The sequence below is a fragment of the Schistocerca serialis genome, chromosome 7 (assembly GCF_023864345.2).
Source record: "Schistocerca serialis cubense isolate TAMUIC-IGC-003099 chromosome 7, iqSchSeri2.2, whole genome shotgun sequence".
NCBI classification, from domain to species: Eukaryota; Metazoa; Arthropoda; class Insecta; order Orthoptera; family Acrididae; genus Schistocerca; species Schistocerca serialis.
This window is the reverse complement of record NC_064644.1, coordinates 307,582,854-307,602,412: the sequence shown is the minus strand read 5'-3', so window position 1 is coordinate 307,602,412 and position 19,559 is coordinate 307,582,854.

Here is a 19,559-nt window from a genome sequence, read left to right as displayed (position 1 = left end):
AACTGTATTACATGTAAGCATACAGTATCCATCGTTGTTTGATGTCAGAGTTCGCTACAGACGCCTGCTCAAAAACCACCCTGCAGCCCAAGTAACCCAAGCCAATACACACTACCACAACTGATGGAAAAAATGCATCGCAGTTCTAATTACACTTCGAAATTGTCATGAAAAAACCAGCACTTGTAATGAATGGGTCAAAATGCAACACATGTACTGGGGAAAATCGTCATCCTGAAAGACTGCAGAGGGGGCGGTAGTTGAACCTGCAATGAAGTCCACAGGAAGGTCTATGCCAGAATCTCCATCCTTTACCCAGTCGTCAACACTACCAGCTCCCTTCCCTGATCTGTAGGAGGGAATGTTTATCAGGGCCTTATACGGCCAGTAATGGAGTATGCATGCCCCGTCTGGGGATATGCAGCAAAGCAACACCTGGTCAAGCTCCAGAGGCCGGCCGGTGTGGCCGTGCGGTCTAGGCGCTTCAGTCTGGAACCGCGTGACCGCTCCGGTCGCAGGTTCGAATCCTGCCTCGGGCATGGATGTGTTTGATGTCCTTAGGTTAGTTAGGTTTAAGTAGTTCTAAGTTCTAGGGGACTGATGACCACAGATGTTAAGTCCCATAGTCCTCAGAGCCAAGCTCCAGAGGCTGCAGAACCGCGCCCTCAGGAGAGCACTGCATCTAACCCTGGGATTCGCCACCGACTCAGCTGAAATACCATTCCTGAAAGAACGTTTCCAAGATCTGGCAAGGGCCTTCTATGAAAGCTCTTCCAGACCAGGAAACGTCCTCATCCACTCCCTAGGTCGGTATGACAATTCCCGCGACCAGCACAAACGCCCAGTGACGATCTTCGACCACTAAATCGAAGAGAAAATCCCTTTATCCAATCCCTAATCCTCCTCCCTCCCCCACAATATCATTCATCTCACCAACCTCAGGCAAGTACCAGACACACACAGAACATTCATCATATTATGCACACAACCAAAAATCACAGAACTAATCATATATGACGGTAGTATCTGTTCCCGAAGGAACAGTTACCGTTGATGACCATGCAGCTTTGATAGAATGAAAAGATAATTAAAAGGGCACCCTAGCAGCAAACAGGCGTATCATTCATTGGGGACTTGTTGAAAATGTGTGCCGCGACCGGCACTCGAACCCGGGACTCCTGCTTACATGGCAGATGCTCTATCCATTTTTTTTTTTTTTTTTTTTTTTTTTTTTTTTTTTTTGCTCGGGGCGGACGTCGTAAGACATCCGTTTAAGTTCGTCGTTGATCGATTAACTCAGTTTTTTTGTTACGGAGGGCAGCTAACCCTCTGACCGAACACGCTGAGCTACCGTGACGGCGTCTGAGCCACTGAGGACACAGAGGATCGTGCGCCTGCAGGGACTTATCCCTTGCACGCTCCCCGTGAGACCCACATTCCCAACATGTCCACACCACTACATCTATTAGGCGCACTACGAACGTAGTGGTGTGGACATGTTGGGAATGTGGGTCTCATGGGGAACGTGCAAGGGATAAGTCCCTGCAGGCGCACTGTACTCTATGCCTTCGGTGGCTCAGATGGATACAGCGTCTGCCATGTAAGCAGGAGATCCCGGGTTCGAGTCCTGGTCGGGGCACACTTTTTCAACATGTACCCAATGAAGTATACGCCTGTTTGCAGCTAGGGTGTCCATTTAATTATCATCTCAGAAATAATCACACACACACGAGTAAACAAGTGGAGTAAAAGCCGAAAGGCTACAAACTCCCCTGCACACTTCCGCAAAGAGGGAAAGTATCAGATGAGAGTGAGTGAATCTTTCTGGACCATTAACCGTGGGTGCAATCAGACATTCGGTAGTGCTTTAAAAAAAAAAAAAAAAAAAAAGTTTCAAATGGCTTTGAGCACTATGGGACTTAACGGGACTTAACATCTGAGGTCATCAGTCCCCTAGAACTTAGAACTACTTAAACTAAGGACATCACACACATCCATGCCCGTGGCAAGATTCCAACCTGCGACCGTAGCAGTCGCGCTGTTCCGCACTAAAGCGCCTAGAACCACTCGGCCACCGCGGCCGGCTTTCGGTAATGCCCCGTCTCCCCTCCTCTTAGTTAGGTACTAAGCCTAACTAAACTTTGGAGTGGAAAATAATAGGAGTCAGTGAGACAATTGGTACTGTTTATATCTAACAACCTTTCCTCATAGAATGATGAAGCAATTCTCACTGTATTAAGAGTGCTATCTACAACTCTTCCTCAGGAAAGACACTGAGAGCAGACACTTGTTACAATAGATTCTCCCTCTGCGCAGCTCCTCTGAAATGACATAAATTGGAAGACTTCAGGCTGCCACTGCCTTGTCTGACCACTACCAGTAATAATAATGTAATAATAATAATAATAATAATAATACACCGTAGGCATTAGAGCAGTATAGTAGCCATTACATAGTTACTGTTGTGTTGTGCTGTAAATTAGTTCGTTTATCATTGCGAAAGGAAGAATGTGGCAATTTCATGGTATATTGCGGAAACTACCTACAACTTGGACAACACCCTTTAATGAGATATTTACGCATATGTGATACATGTATCTTAATTTTATTGTCACAGATGCATAGTACAAACTAAAAAGTATGCGTATAGTGGGTGGACTATGTGAGGAAGATGTTCATACACACTTTTCGAAAGCCGTAATATGCACCACATTGTGTCATGAAGTAATACTAATACTTGAAAAAAAGTATATCCTTGGCAACTTAATGTAATCAGTGTTACAGTGTTACGAAATAGTGATAATAGTAATTAACTTTTAAAAATATTTTTTTTTCGCAACCGAAACACAATTGAACCGTTATATGTTATGAAAATTTCATTTTAGCCTTCACAGGGTAGTTACCCCCATGTTGGGAACCACTGTTTTAGTATATTGCCATCAGTGGTATTCGTAATGTGGTGATACCTAGTAGTGCAAACAAAGATTAAGTGACTAGTCATCTTCCTCCTTATAAATGCCATGTCATCAGATAGGCTATGTGAGGAATCTCCGGGGCGTTTGTTATCTGAAGTCGCAGAAGATCATAGGTAGATTTCAAAGTTATGAAATTTATTCGAAATTGCGGAATCTTTCTGACGTTAGTTGCATCAGCTTCATAGATATTACCTATCGGTGACATGAAAATTTGTTCCAGATCAGAAATTGAAACCGGATTTCCCGCTTGTCGTGAGCGTTCGCCTTAAGGTCACTTGCCTGTGGACGCGTGGAAAAATACTAACAATTTTCATACCATCTCAGAAGTAGACTACAGTCGACTCATTTCAATCACAGCTTTTTATTCTAGAAGTATTTGCATCTGACAGTCAAAATCCAGGTAACTTTTGTGTAACTAATCAGTATGTGCTTTTCTTCCTTTTGGTAGTGATTAGTATCTGTAGTCTGCTTCAAATAGTATCTTGAAACGTTTCAAAAATTTTAAACTCAAATAGCCCCCCCCCCCCCCCCCCTATGAACCATGGACCTTGCCGTTGGTGGGGAGGCTTGCATGCCTCAGCGATACAGATAGCCGTACCGTAGGTGCAACCACAACGGAGGGGTATCTGTTGAGAGGCCAGACAAACGTGTGGCTCCTGAAGAGGGGCAGCAGCCTTTTCAGTAGTTGCAAGGGCAACAGTCTGGATGATTGACTGATCTGGCCTTGTAACAATAACCAAAACGGCCTTGCTGTGCTGGTACTGCGAACGGCTGAAAGCAAGGGGAAACTACAGCCGTAATTTTTCCCGAGGGCATGCAGCTTTACTGTATGATTAAATGATGATGGCGTCCTCTTGGGTAAAATATTCCGGAGGTAAAATAGTCCCCCATTCGGATCTCCGGGCGGGGACTACTCAAGAGGATGTCGTTATCAGGAGAAAGAAAACTGGCGTTCTACGGATCGGAGCGTGGAATATCAGATCCCTTAATCGGGCAGGTAGCTTAGAAAATTTAAAAAGGGAAATGGATAGGTTGAAGTTAGATATAGTGGGAATTAGTGAAGTTCGGTGGCAGGAGGAACAAGATTTCTGGTCAGGTGACTACAGGGTTATAAACACAAAATCAAATAGGGGTAATGCAGGAGTAGGTTTAATAATGAATAGGAAAATAGGAATGCGGGTAAGCTACTACAAACAGCATAGTGAACGCATTATTGTGGCCAAGATAGATACGAAGCCCACACCTACTACAGTAGTACAAGTTTATATGCCAACTAGCTCTGCAGATGACGAAGAAATTGAAGAAATGTATGATGAAATAAAAGAAATTATTCAGATTGTGAAGGGAGACGAAAATTTAATAGTCATGGGTGACTGGAATTCGAGTGTAGGAAAAGGGAGAGAAGGAAACATAGTAGGTGAATATGGATTGGGGCTAAGAAATGAAAGAGGAAGCCGCCTGGTAGAATTTTGCACAGAGCACAACTTAATCATATCTAACACTTGGTTTAAGAGTCATGAAAGAAGGTTGTATACATGGAAGAACCCTGGAGATACTAAAAGGTATCAGATAGATTACATAATGGTAAGACAGAGATTTAGGAACCAGGTTTTAAATTGTAAGACATTTCCAGGGGCAGATGTGGATTCTGACCACAATCTATTGGTTATGAACTGCAGATTGAAACTGAAGAAACTGCAAAAAGGTGGGAATTTAAGGAGATGGGACCTGGATAAACTGAAAGAACCAGAGGTTGTACAGAGTTTCAGGGAGAGCACAAGGGAACAATTGACAGGAATGGGGGAAAGAAATACAGTAGAAGAAAAATGGGTAGCTCTGAGGGATGAAGTAGCGAAGGCAGCAGAGGATCAAGTAGGTAAAAAGACGAGGGCTGGTAGAAATCCTTGGGTAACAGAAGAAATATTGAATTTAATTGATGAAAGGAGAAAATATAAAAATGCAGTAAATGAAGCAGGCAAAAAGGAATACAAACGTCTCAAAAATGAGATCGACAGGAAGTGCAAAATGGCTAAGCAGGGATGGCTAGAGGACAAATGTAAGGATGTAGAGGCCTATCTCACTAAGGGTAAGATAGATACTGCCTACAGGAAAATTAAAGAGACCTTTGGAGATAAGAGAACCACTTGCGTGAACATCAAGAGCTCAGATGGCAACCCAGTTCTAACCAAAGAAGGGAAAGCAGAACGGTGGAAGGAGTATATAGAGGGTCTATACAAGGGCGATGTACTTGAGGACAATATTATGGAAATGGAAGAGGATGTAGATGAAGATGAAATGGGAGATATGATACTGCGTGAAGAGTTTGACAGAACACTGAAAGACCTGAGTCGAAACAAGGCCCCCGGAGTAGACAACATTCCATTAGAACTACTGATGGCCTTGGGAGAGCCAGTCATGACAAAACTCTACCATCTGGTGAGCAAGATGTATGAAACAGGCGAAATACCCTCAGACTTCAAGAAGAATATAATAATTCCAATCCCAAAGAAAGCAGGTGTTGACAGATGTGAAAATTACCGAACTATCAGTTTAATAAGTCACAGCTGCAAAATACTAACACGAATTCTTTACAGACGAATGGAAAAACTAGTAGAAGCCAACCTCGAGGAAGATCAGTTTGGATTCCGTAGAAACACTGGAACACGTGAGGCAATACTGACCTTACGACTTATCTTAGAAGAAAGATTAAGGAAAGGCAAACCTACGTTTCTAGCATTTGTAGACTTAGAGAAAGCTTTTGACAATGTTGACTGGAATACTCTCTTTCAAATTCTAAAGGTGGCAGGGGTAAAATACAGGGAGCGAAAGGCTATTTACAATTTGTACAGAAACCAGATGGCAGTTATAAGAGTCGAGGGACATGAAAGGGAAGCAGTGGTTGGGAAGGGAGTAAGACAGGGTTGTAGCATCTCCCCGATGTTGTTCAATCAGTATATTGAGCAAGCAGTAAAGGAAACAAAAGAAAAATTCGGAGTAGGTATTAAAATTCATGGAGAAGAAATAAAAACTTTGAGGTTCGCCGATGACATTGTAATTCTGTCAGAGACAGCAAAGGACTTGGAAGAGCAGTTGAATGGAATGGACAGTGTCTTGAAAGGAGGATATAAGATGAACATCAACAAAAGCAAAACAAGGATAATGGAATGTAGTCTAATTAAGTCGGGTGATGCTGAGGGAATTAGATTAGGAAATGAGGCACTTAAAGTAGTAAAGGAGTTTTGCTATTTGGGGAGCAAAATAACTGATGATGGTCGAAGTAGAGAGGATATAAAATGTAGACTGGCGATGGCAAGGAAAGCGTTTCTGAAGAAGAGAAATTTGTTAACATCCAGTATTGATTTAAGTGTCAGGAAGTCATTTCTGAAAGTATTCGTATGGAGTGTAGCCATGTATGGAAGTGAAACATAGACGATAAATAGTTTGGTCAAGAAGAGAATAGAAGCTTTCGAAATGTGGTGCTACAGAAGAATGCTGAAGATTAGATGGGTAGATCACATAACTAATGAGGAAGTATTGAATAGGATTGGGGAGAAGAGAAGTTTGTGGCACAACTTGACCAGAAGAAGGGATCGGTTGGTAGGACATGTTCTGAGGCATCAAGGGATCACCAATTTAGTATTGGAGGGCAGCGTGGAGGGTAAAAATCGTAGAGGGAGACCAAGAGATGAATACACTAAGCAGATTCAGAAGGATGTAGGTTGCAGTAGGTACTGGGAGATGAAAAAGCTTGCACAGGATAGAGTAGTATGGAGAGCTGCATCAAACCAGTCTCAGGACTGAAGACCACAACAACAACAACTCAAATAGATTTTTTGTGCTTAAAATAAACTTGTCACAAAATTTAATTCTCAGGAAATTCAACTGAAAGTTACTTGATCTATGAAACACCGCCGTTGTTCATAATACATTCCAGTTGCATAATCTTCCTTGTGTATACGTTCCTCATCTGCTCTCTTCTTTTCCTTGTTTCTCGTTATTATTCTGGCATCTTTAGTTGCCTCAAGGACCCATTTTTCAGATTTGACCATTGTCATGGAATCAACTGCCACCAGTGATTGCCTCATACTGAACCCAGAACGCATCCTAAAGTTCTAGAACTTTTTTGGAGTTACAATACCTTTCGAGAATGAAAAGCAGTAACAACTCAAATTGCAGAAATGTTTATAAGCAAAGCAACGGACGAAAACCAAAGATATACAAGAGATAACGCAAGACCATCGCAAAGCATATCTGCTGACAGGGCTCCCAACTTGTGAAACACTGGTAGAGTATGTCTTTCTCGAAGGGTATATAATGACAACATTTGACGTGAGAAAGCAGAGGAAACCTGGATGCGGTTGGTTTTTAAATGACTTCCCGAAGTCCAATTCAATTCTATTAGCTACCATTTTGTTCATAAACTCCAAGCGTTGTTTTAAGATGAAAAACAAAACATCGATTTTTTACAGAGGATTCGCAGGCAACATACCTTAACGACTTCGACTTCCGAGCTTGCTTTCAGGACCGACTTGAAGTCACGTATGTCATACTGTCTACGACCCCATCGTTCGCAACTTCGGTTGGATTCCCACCACAGGGTTTCAAGGAGACAAATGTATTCAACGTTAGTATTATGATAGTCATTTTGCCCGTAAAAGACGCGAGAATCCAAGTAAAGTGCGAGCAATGAGGTGCTAGACGGTATGACATGTGGAAGATTAGGTCGGTCCTCTAAGCGTGCTCGGATAGCCAAAGTTGGTAAGATGATCACTCTCGACAAGAGTGTCACCAGTAGCTAATATCTTCATGCCCAATGCAGCTAACGCTCGGATGATTCACCATTTGGAACAAGCGCGAGATTATCTCCAATGTCTGTTTCTTTAGAAACGGTTTAAAATAAGATTTCAAAGTAATTTTACTTGAATCATTGCAGTAGAGTGTTGCGCCTAGTATAAGCATACAGAAAAGATTTTCTTGTCTGTGTTTCCAGCGTTGGTTTGAGGTCCAAGCAACACGAACTGCCGCTTGGGGCGCCAAACGGAGAGGGGTGCTCAAGTGCAAAACTAGTTTACAAGATCTGTTATAATTAATAATAAAAATTGACGAGAGTGAAAGTATACAGCAACAGGAGCAAAAACATTCCAGCAAACGTGGTTCTGTAAACAAGCCGTTTGCGGGATAATTCAGAATTTATAGTCATGAGCAGCAACTGACGCCAGTATCAAATATTGTCCTACATAGTATAAATGTATTTAAAATGTAACCTTCTTGTCTGAATCCCCGCCTAATTTTGTTCAAATTTTAATGAAGGCCTACCTTGACGAGAAATACAATACTACTTCAGCACGTTACATCTACATCCACATCATTGCTTGAAATTCACACTTAAGTGCTTGTCAAACAGACCATCGAGCAGAAGTTACAATTTGCGGTACACTTGTCCCTGTTGAATGAGGTGTTACGCATGCCTTCCACACATTGTCAGGACTCACTGCACTCGATATTCAGTGAGTTACGATTTTCTTGCAGGGCGGGGTAGCCGCGCGGTCGAGGCGTCTTGTCACGGTCCGTGCGGATCCCTCCGTCAGGGGTTCGAGTCCTCCCTCGGGCAGGTGTGTGTGTGTGTGTGTGTGTGTGTGTGTGTGTGTGTGTGTGTGTGTGTGTGTGTGTGTGTCGTCCTTGGTGTAAGTTAGATTAAATAGTGTGTAAGCTTATGGACTGATGACCTCAGCAGTTTGGTCCCATAAGACCTTACCACAAATTTCCAAATTTTACCCCTACTCGGATCATCTCGTAAATCAATGGTTTTCAGGACTTATGGGTCCACAGCTGCCTTGCTCGAACGTAAACACCCATGGCTCGTTCGCACATGGCGTCCGACTCAAAGTGTTGGGCAAATAAACCTAAGTTTCGAAAAAAAGGTTAATAGTTGTTATTTCTTCATTAACTGTTGGCCTCAAAGACCTCCTCCCGGATTATTTCATAAATCATTGGTTTTCAAGCATTTTGGGTCCAAAGCTGCCTTGCCCAAACATAAACACCCATGGCTCCTTTCACACATGGCGGCCGACTCGAAGTGTTGCGTAAATAAACTTCAGTTTCGAAAAAAAAGTGACAGTGGTTATTTCTTTATTAACTGTTGGCCTCAACACATTTTATTCAACTTTTAATGTTATTATTTCTTATCAGTTTTTCATATCTCTGCACAAGTTTTAAAACTGCGAGTTGCATCTCCCTTCCTACCTTCGTTCGCAATCTATATTTCCTGTTGATAACTGACGATCCTGAAAACTTAACTCATATAAACAGCAAAACACAACTCGATGGACCTTGTTACCTACTTGCGCATACTCACGCTTCATCATACTCCAAAACTTGAGTACTGATGAGGAAACTTACTTAGAGTTCGATGTGGAGTATGAAGAAAAATCAGTGAACTGCTCTTGTTCTTCAGTGGTAAATGTTGATGGAAATACTGAAAGGGTCTTTGGCCCAGTTGTGTTGATGAACTTGTTCCGGAAAGTACTTCCGATCGTAATCAATGACTTCAGTTGAATGATCCACAAACACAGACTTTTTTCTGTTCTTCACTCAACTGAAAGTCATTGTTTTCTAAAACTGTGTGAAGAGCAGGGAAAACCTGATGTATATCCGTATCATCTACCCTTTCTTACACAACGTTAGTTGCTTTCTGAAAGTTGAAATTTTATTTGACAGCTGCAGAATATTGGTCTCATTACCTTGAAGAGGTACATGCAATCAATAGTGTTCTTCAAAGAAGTCGCAAAGATATCCCAGCTTTAAAATAAAGTTATCGTCTGCGAACTTTTCGGAAGTCAAATGTTTCTCCCGAACATGGTAAGAGTAAAGTTCATTCCTGAATGGTTCAAATGGCTCTGAGGTCATCAGTCGCCTAGAACTTAGAACTAATTAAACCTAACTAACCTAAGGACATCACACACATCCATGCCCGAGGCAGGATTCGAACCAGCGACCGTAGCGGTCGCTCGGTTCCAGACTGTAGCGCCCAGAACCGCAACTTCATTCCTGAGTTCGTACAATCTTATCACGACATTCCCACGTGAAAGCCAGTGAGAGACATTGTTATGAATTAGGAAAATGTATACAGCCCTCACATCAACGCACATTTATGGAAAACATCTCGACGCAAATGACCAACTTTTAATTAAGTTCAGCGTTTCGATGGCTGACTGAAGAAACTCCTGAAGGGCAGGACTTATACTTTTTGATGCAAATGCTTCTCGTGGAATAAAACAGTGTATCCACATAGCTTGAGGAGCCTCTTTACGGATCAGAGCTTGCATTCTGGCTTAACCGCCAGACGTACAGCCACATCCACCTGTACACACGCTTACACAATTTTCCCAGTTAATATTGTTTTCCTCTATAAAATAGCACAGTACTTTAAAGACGTTTGTTGTATTTGTTCCAAGAACTATTTCCTTACAGAAAAGATCTTCATGAAATTTATTGTCATGTAAAAAGCGAAGGTAGTAAATTAGATACGCGTCGTTTTGGTTACCCGTAGCGCCATCCAACTAAATAGCGAAATCACCATAACCCCTGAGTTTTCCAGCCGATTAGTAATTAATGTCGACAGCCGTATCAAACTTTCAACGATTAGTAGTGTTGTCTGACAACAGCACACAAGCCAGTTGCTTGGCACGATAAATACCATGTCCAGAGGGGCCGGTAAGATAATGTCTCCCGCTATGGTGTGAGCTTTCTTGCTCTTTGCTACGCGCTAGACAACTTTGTAAGATGAAGTAAGAGGCTTTGTAGGAATTTTTTAATGTAAGTTTTTTGTTCTGTTTAATTCTATAAATTATGGAAAATGTATTCTCGTGTGTTTTTTTTTCCTTTATTGATTTTCCTGCCATGATTTGAATCCAAATTCCTTCCATTTTACTAGGAAGCATGTTTTGAGTAGCTAGGACTTTGAAACAGGACGCGCGTAAAACTGAACTCAAAGTAACTATCGTCATATTGCAAGCGTTTTCGTTCATTCTTGTTTTTAGAAATGTGCAGTAAATTTGAAATATTACGTTTCGTACTTACATTTAAAAGTTTGTCCATGCTGACAAAGAACCACAAAAAGCAGACAAGCAACAATGAAAAACATTCTGCATTTGCCAAAACCAGCCTTCAGCGTGATTATTTCCTAACAGAAATAAGTGAGTCATGCACAGTAGTATAAATAGACTGGACCATGGTGCAACGGCAACATTTACTTACCGGCCCTCTAGACTTCACTACTAGGGTATACGTTCCTCTAATCACAAAAAAGTAAATCAAATTACTATTTTTATGAAACCACCGCGACGCGTAGTTGAAAACCCCTGTCATAAATCTTGAAAAGACTATATACTCTTCGCTGCTCCAGTTCTTCAACAATATAAACGTGAGTGATGTACACATCACTTCTGAGATTGTTCCAGACAAAAAAAAATCCACAAGATCGAGGTTGGGGGCCATAGTTATAATTGAGCCCAATCAGGTGAGGAGTTGAAACTTCCTGGCAGATTAAAACTGTGTGCCCGACCGAGACTCGAACTCGACCTTTGCAAAGGTCCCGAGTTCGAGTCTCGGTCGGGCACACAGTTTTAATCTGCCAGGAAGTTTCATATCAGCGCACACTCCGCTGCAGAGTGAAAATCTCATTCTGGAGGTGAGGAGTTAATCGAAAAGATTACATCAAAAATACATTTGTACTATCCGAGTCAGTGGAGTCTCATAACCACACATTCGCAGTGACTTCGCAAACAGTTTGCAGATACATGTTTAACGAAACGTTTTCCTTCTGTTATACTATAGCAAGGAGAGGACGAATCGAAATGAATCTTCCCGTGTTGAGAAGGTATGTGATGTATGGAGTTGACGCCCGAGCTGGTCCCACATGTATGCTATCTGGGACTGATCTGCCTGCCCCGATAGCTGAGTGGCCAGCGTCACGGATTGCCGTTCTAGGGGCCCGGGTTCGATTCCCGGCTGGGCTGGAGATTTTCTCCACTGAGGGACTGGGTGTTGTGTTGCCTTCATCATCATTTCATCCCCATCCCACGCTCAGGTCGCCCCGTGTGGCGTCAAATGTAATACGACCTGCACCGAGGCGGCCGGACCAGCCTCACAAGGGGCCTCCCGGCCAACGACACCAACCGATTATTTCCATTTTTGGGACTGATCTGGGGATCTTGATGGCCACGGAAAATCAGGCAGACAGTTCAGAGAGGCATGTGTGGACGAGTATCGGCATCTTGAAAAATGGCACCACGATATTGTCGCATGAGAGATAGCACATGAGTATATAGGCCATCTGTGACGTACCGTTGGGCCACCAGAGTTCGTTCAAGCATTACAAGTTATGACTTTGTCATTCCTGATGGCTCACCACAGCAGGAGTAACCGTGCTATGCCTCTCCAAAACGCCATACTCGTCGATATCATGCAGACTGTTCATAGAGACATGTCCTTGTACGGACGAGCATTGTTCTGTTGAAGAATGACACCACGTTACTGTCGCATGACAGGTAGCACATGAGGACGCAGAAGTCCATGACATGAACGATCAGAGTTCCCTCAAACACTACAAACCGCGACATGGAGTCATATCCGATAGCTCGACACACAATAACACCCAGAGCAAACTCGCCGCCTCTCCAAAACACTCAAAGAATGGGACCTTCGACGCCATCCTCACCGGCGACGGTCATCCGTGGCAATGCAGAATCCCGATTCATAACTGAACACAACGAGATGGCATTCAACAGAAGTCCTTTCTTCCCGTTGATGGCACCACCCCGAACACAGCCGTTTGTATTGTGGTGTTCACAGCAGCTCACGCACGGAACGCTAATTTCCTATACGGGCTTCTAGTAGTCTCCAACCAACTGTGCGAAACGGTACAGAATATTGCAGCGAGCTCTCGCATACCAAGTGCAGATGTCAAGGGGTGACGATGCGCTAGGTGCACAATACGGCGATCACTCTTTGTTTTAGACTTGTTGACAGATGCAGTTGATGCAACCTTGACGAAGAGTGTGCCTGCATAGCTTCCCTGGAGTCCAACATCGGATCACTGTCAAATCCGAATGCCCCACTAATCTGGATATTGCACGATTCTGGTCGAGCGGGTGGGCGCTGCAGTCCGGAACCACGCGGCTGCTACGGTCGCAGGTTCGAAACCTGCCTCGGGCATGTATGTGTGTTATGTCCTTAGGTTAGTTAGGTTTACGTAGGAGACGACCTCAGATATTAAGTCCCATAGTGCTTAGAGCCATTTTATTGCACGATTTGACCAGACGGCCGAACGGGGGCCAACAATCACGCCCCTTTCAATCTCTGTCAGGTGCTTACAACGCTGCCTCACACGGATACGCTGCACCTCCATGTCCATCACAGTGATCACTCAACATATGAGTCTGTTCACACCCCTTATATATATCCTACCAGGCCTGGTAACAACACTCAACAGGAACAACACTAATGCAGTCTGGTGGCCATTATGTTACAGAAAATTGGAACTCTACTCATTTAAATACCTTCCGGATGCTTCACTTCTTCTGTCAAGACAGTATAGATGCAGGTTTAGTAATCTGCATCAAAACAGGCTTCAGATTAAAGGCTACAACAACATTAATTTTGAAGTTTTTAAATGTATTAACTGCAACTCTGTAGCCTCTTCGCTTTCCGGCATCTTTCGTTTTGAGACAGCGATTCGCACAGGTGTGAAAACAACAGAGTGTGTGACGCTTCTGTTGGCTGATGTTAGAAATGTTTCGAACTCATTCTCATTCTCCGAACTCGTCGTCAGTGGCAAGTCCCTTAGAGTGGTGCTGTTTACTTTCACTTGTGTAGCTTTCGCCGCGTTCGTAGTAACCCAGCGAGCAAACACAGCTTTCCGGTGCCGGGATCTTGGTCTGCGAACTAATGTTTGCATGCGGAGGCTGTTAATTAACGTGTAACTATTGCCAAAGACGAGCGACGTAGCGTAACATTGTCGCGCAAGGCCAGGAATCTAGAAGTGCTTGGGTTCCAGTCTCACAAAGGTAGCACACAACCAAGGGATCATCGATTTCCTCAATCCTTCGCACCATTATAGTACATAATTAGCTGTAACAATGCTGTCTTCAAATGTTTTCGAAAAATCGAGATGCAAGTCTGCTGAATACCGTACTAGAGCGCCTGTCGGGGAACAGCAGTGTTTGCGCAACCTTCCACGGCACAGACTGTAACTCTACGCGTACTGCGTTAAGGCCCTCAAAGCGATCAGACTTCCCTCTTATCTAGCCACGCATCTGGCAAACAAACCCTTACGTGCAGCAACAAAGTATGTCAATTTCACCTCACTTTCGAATCATATACTGTTTGTGTAATACTGTATTTTGGTACTAGTAGGAATTGCTGCAAATGCAGATATAGTATTACTAACATTGACTTTGGTATTATATTTAAAGATGAAGAAGAAAGCAAGGCGCTGAGCCAGAGAATGGATTGAAATGAGAGAGAAAACCTGTTAAAAGAATACATGAAATGTATTCGCAGTTGCGAATACAGACAACCGTCAGCTGTGTAATAGAATGACAATGAAAATCTATGTCGTACTTCCCGCTTATTGCGAGCGGTCGCCTTATCAGTAGGCTATCCGAACACGCTTCACGCCCAGACCCAAACTTCTATATGTCGTCAACCATGTGTCTACGACCTGTATTCATACCTGTACATCCATTATGTACATCCCCGTAGAGGGGAGACATTTTAACTGAAAGTCGGTTGTCCGATGCCAGCGGATAAATACGATATTGCATCATACTTCTAAACTGTTACTCTCAGAACCTGTTAATTACACTAACTTTCTGAGAATAGACAGTGAAACAAACAAACAGAGCAAATTATCAAAAACTTGGATGGCGCTATTTCGCCGTCGCATTGAAAGAAAAAACAGTAAGCGAAAACTTAATCTCATCTACTTGGTCCCTTAATGACAGCTCATTACAATACCACAACAAGGAAATATATCTACATCCAAAGGTTCAAATGGCTCTGAACGCTATGGGCCTTAACATATGAGGTCATCAGTCCCCTAGAACTTAGAACTACGTAAACCTAACTAACCTAAGGACATCACACACATCCATGCCCGAGGCAGGATTCGAATCTGCGACGGTAGCGGTTGCGCGGTTCCAGACTGAAGCGCCTAGAACCGCTCGGCCACACCGGCCGGCTATCTACATCCACATCTACGTACATAATCGGCCAGAAGGTACCCTGTACCACAGCTAGTCGTTTACTTTCCTGTTCCACTCTCAAACAGAGCGAGAGATAAACGACTATCTATACACCTATATACCTCCGTATGAGCCCTAATTTCTCGTATCTTATCTTCATGGCCCTTACGCGGAATGTACGTTGGTGGCAGTAGAATCGTTCGGCAGCCAGCTTCAAATGCCGGTTCTCTAATTTTCTCAATAGTGTTTCGCAGGATAGAGTAGCATGGAGGGCTGCATCAAACCAGTCTCTGGACTGAAGATCACAACAACAACAACAACAACAACAGTGTTTCTTAAAAAGAACGTCGTCTTCCCTCCAGCGATCACCATTTGAGTTCTCCGTAACACTGAACGTGTTGTTCGAACCTATCGATAACAAATCTAGCAGCTCGCCTTTGAACTGCTTCAATGTCCTCCTTCAGTCCGACCTGGTACAAATCCCGAAGAATCGAGCAGTGTTCAGGAATAGGTCGCATCAGCGTCCTATAGGCGGTCTCCTTTGCAGGTGAACCACACTTTCCTAAAATATTCCCAACAAACCGAAGTCGACCATTTGCCTTTCCTACCACAGTTCTCACTGCTCGTTCCAACGTTACGCATAGGTATTTAAACGACGTGATTGTGTCAAGCAGGACACTGCTAATGCAGTATCCGAACACTACAGATTTGTTTTTCCTACTTATCCGCTTTAACTTACGTATTCCCTCATTTAGAGCGAGCTGCCATTCACAACACCAACTAAAAATTTTGTCTAAGTCATCTTCTATCTTCCTACAGTCACTAAATTTCGCCACCTTACCGTACACAACAGCATCGTCAGCAAACAAACGCATTTGCTGCTCACCCGCCCGCCAAATTATTTCTGTATACAGAGAACAACAGCGGTGCTTCCACACTTCCCTGGGGACTCCTGACGATACCCTTGTCTCTGCTGAACAGTCGCCATCGAGGACAACATAAAACGTTCTATTACTGAAGAAGTGTTCGAGCCATTCACGATCTGTGAACTTATTCCATATGCCCGTTCATTCGTTACAGCCTGCAGCGGCGCACCGTGTCAAATGCTTTCCTGAAATCTAGAAAAATGCAACATCATGATGCATAAACCTCTCAGTCTCAAGAAAATTTATTGTATTCGAACTGAGAATGTGTTCAAGGATTCTGCAGCTAGTTGAATTTAGCGATATTGTTTTGTAATTTTGCGTGTCCCTTCTTTTATCTTTCTTATACACACGAGTCGTCTGCGCTTTTTCCATTCACTTGGGACTTTGTACTAGGGGAGAGATAAAAGATAAACGAAAGCTAGGTAAGGGGCCAGTGCCGTAGAACACACTTTGTAGAACAGAATTGGAATTCTATCCGGACTTGGCGACTCAAAACTTTCAGTTGTTTCTTTACGTCAGGGATGCTTACAAGGGAACCTTCCCATCGCACCCCCCCTCAGATTTAGTTATAAGTTGGGACAGTGGATAGGCCTCGAAAAACTGAACAAAGATCAATCGAGAAAACAGGAAGAAGTTGTGTGGAACTATGAAAAAATAAGCAAAATATACAAACTGAGTAGTCCATGTGCAACATAGGCAACATCAAGGACAGTGTAAGCGCAGTATCGCCGTGGTCCCGTGGTTGGCGTTGAGCAGCTACGGCGCGAGAGGTTCTTAGTTCAAGTCTTCCCTCAAGTGAAAAATTCACTTTCTTCATTTTCGCGAAGTTATGATCTGTCGGTTCGTTCACTGACGTCACTGTTCACTGTAATAAGTTTAGTGTCTGCGTTTTGCGACCGCACCGCAAAACCGCGCGATTAGTAGACGAAAGGACGTGCCTCTCCAATGGGAACGGAAAACATTTGATCGCAAGGTCATAGGTCAACCGATTCCTCCACAGAAAAACACGTCTGATATATTCTATACGAGACTGGTGACGGCATGTGCGTCACATGACAGGAATTTGTTATCGACCCACCTAACTTGTACACTTGGCGAATGGGTAAAAAGATTCTTCTACCTTGCCCGATTTAGGTTTTCTTGTGGATGTGATAATCACTCCCAAAAAAACTGATGAAAACATAATAGTTTGTCACATAAACTGAAAATAAAAAATTAAACTTTTCACTCGAGAGAAGACTTGAACCAAGGATCTCTCGTTCGGCAGCTGCTCACACTAACCGCGGGACCACGACGCTCCAGTGCTTATATTATCCTTGATGTTGCTTATCTTCCGCATGGACTACTCAGTTTATATATTTTGCTCATTTTTTCATAGTTCCACACAACTTCTTCCTGTTTTCTCAATTGATGTGTGTTCAGTTTTTCAAGGCCTATCCATTGTGCCAACTTATCTCTGCCAGATCATTTGCTAAGGTGTGACGGTGGTAGTTGTATACTTCGCGCATAGATCTTTTCACAGACGCACGAATCTCTACTAATATTTGCTTGCCATCTATTGCGCGTTTTCTATTGAGCCGAGAATGTAACAGCTTCTGCCTCCTCAGCAGCTTCCGAATTTCGTTATTAAACTATGGTGGATCTTTTCCATCCTTTATCCACTTACTAGGCACTTAATTCTCTAGACACGATTTACAGTCTGCTCGAACTTTGCCCATAATATCTCTACATCGTTCCTAGGGAAGCTAACAACTACTTATCTGCTCTATGTAGCCGGCCGGAATGGCCGAGCGGTTCTAGGCGCTACAGTCGGGAGCCGCGCGACCGCTACGGTCGCAGGTTCGAATCCTGCCTCGGGCATGGATGTGTGTGATGTCCTTAGGTTAGTTAGGTTTAAGTAGTTCTAAGTTCTAGGGGACTGATCACCTCAGAAGTTAAGTCCCATAGTGCTCAGAGCCATTTTTTTGCTCTATGTAACAGAAACACTCTCCCAGCCTCCTTGACTGATTTCTCTACTTTCGTAAGCATAGTTGCTATAATGGCATAATGGTCGCTAATCCCCGTTTCTATACTGAAATTGTCGATAACACACGGCCTGTTTGTACACTATGTGATCAAAAGTATCCGAACACTTCGCTGAAAATGACTTACAAGTTCGTGGCGTCCTCCATCGGTAATGCTGGAATTCAAAATGGTGTTCGCCCACCCTTAGCCTTGATGACAGCTTCCACTTTCGCAGGCATACGTTCAATCAGGTGCTGGAAGGTTTCTTGGGGAATGGCAGCCCATTCTTCACGGAGCGCTGCACTGATGAGAGGTATCGATGTGAGTCAGTGAAGCCTAGCACGAAGTCGGCGTTCCAAAACATACCAAAGGTGTTCTGTAGGATTCATGTCAGAACTCTGTGCATTACAGGGATGTCATTACAGGGATGTCATTGTCGTGTGACCACCCCGCCACAGGCCGTGCATTATGAACAGATACTCGATCGTGTTGAAAGATGCAGTCGCCATCCCCGAATTGCTCTTTAACAGTGGGTAGCAAGAAGGTGCTTAAAACATCAATATAGCCATGTGCTGTGATAGTGCCACGCAAAACAACAAGGGGTGCAAGCCCCCTCCATGAAAAACACAACCACACCATAACACTACAGCCTCCGAATTTTATTGTTGGCACTACACACGCTGGCAGATGACGTTCTCCGGGCATTCACCATACCCACACCCTGCCATCGGATCGACACATTATGTACCATGATTTGTCACTCAATACAATGTTTTTCCACTGTTCAATCGTCCAATGTTTGTGCTCCTTACACCGAGCGAGGCATCGTTTGGCTTTTATCCGCTCCACGATAAAATCCAAGTTTTCTCACCTGCCGCCTAACTGTCATAGTACTTGCAGTGGATCCTGATGCAGTTTGGAATTCCTGTGTGATGGTCTGGATAGATGCATACCTATTAGAGTACACATGACGATCCTCTTCAACTGTCGCCGGCCGGAGTGGTCGTGAGGTTCTAGGCGCTACAGTCTGGAGCCGAGCGACCGCTACGGTCGCACGTTCGAATCTTGCCTCGGGCATGGATGTGTGTGCTGTCCTTAGGTTAGTTAGGTTTAATTAGTTCTAAGTTCTAGGCGACTGATGACCTCAGAAGTTAAGTCGCATAGTGCTCAGAGCCATTTGAACCATTTTCTTCAACTGTCGGTGGTCTCTGTCAGTCAACAGACGAGGTCGGCCTGTACGCTTTTGTGCTATACGTGTCCCTTCACATTTCCACTTTACTGTCACTTCGGAAACAGTGGACCTAGGGATGTTTAGGAGCGTGGAAATCTCGCATACAGACGTATCACGCAAGTGACACCCAATCACCTGACACAGTTCGAAGTCCGTGAGTTCCGCGAAGCGCCCCATT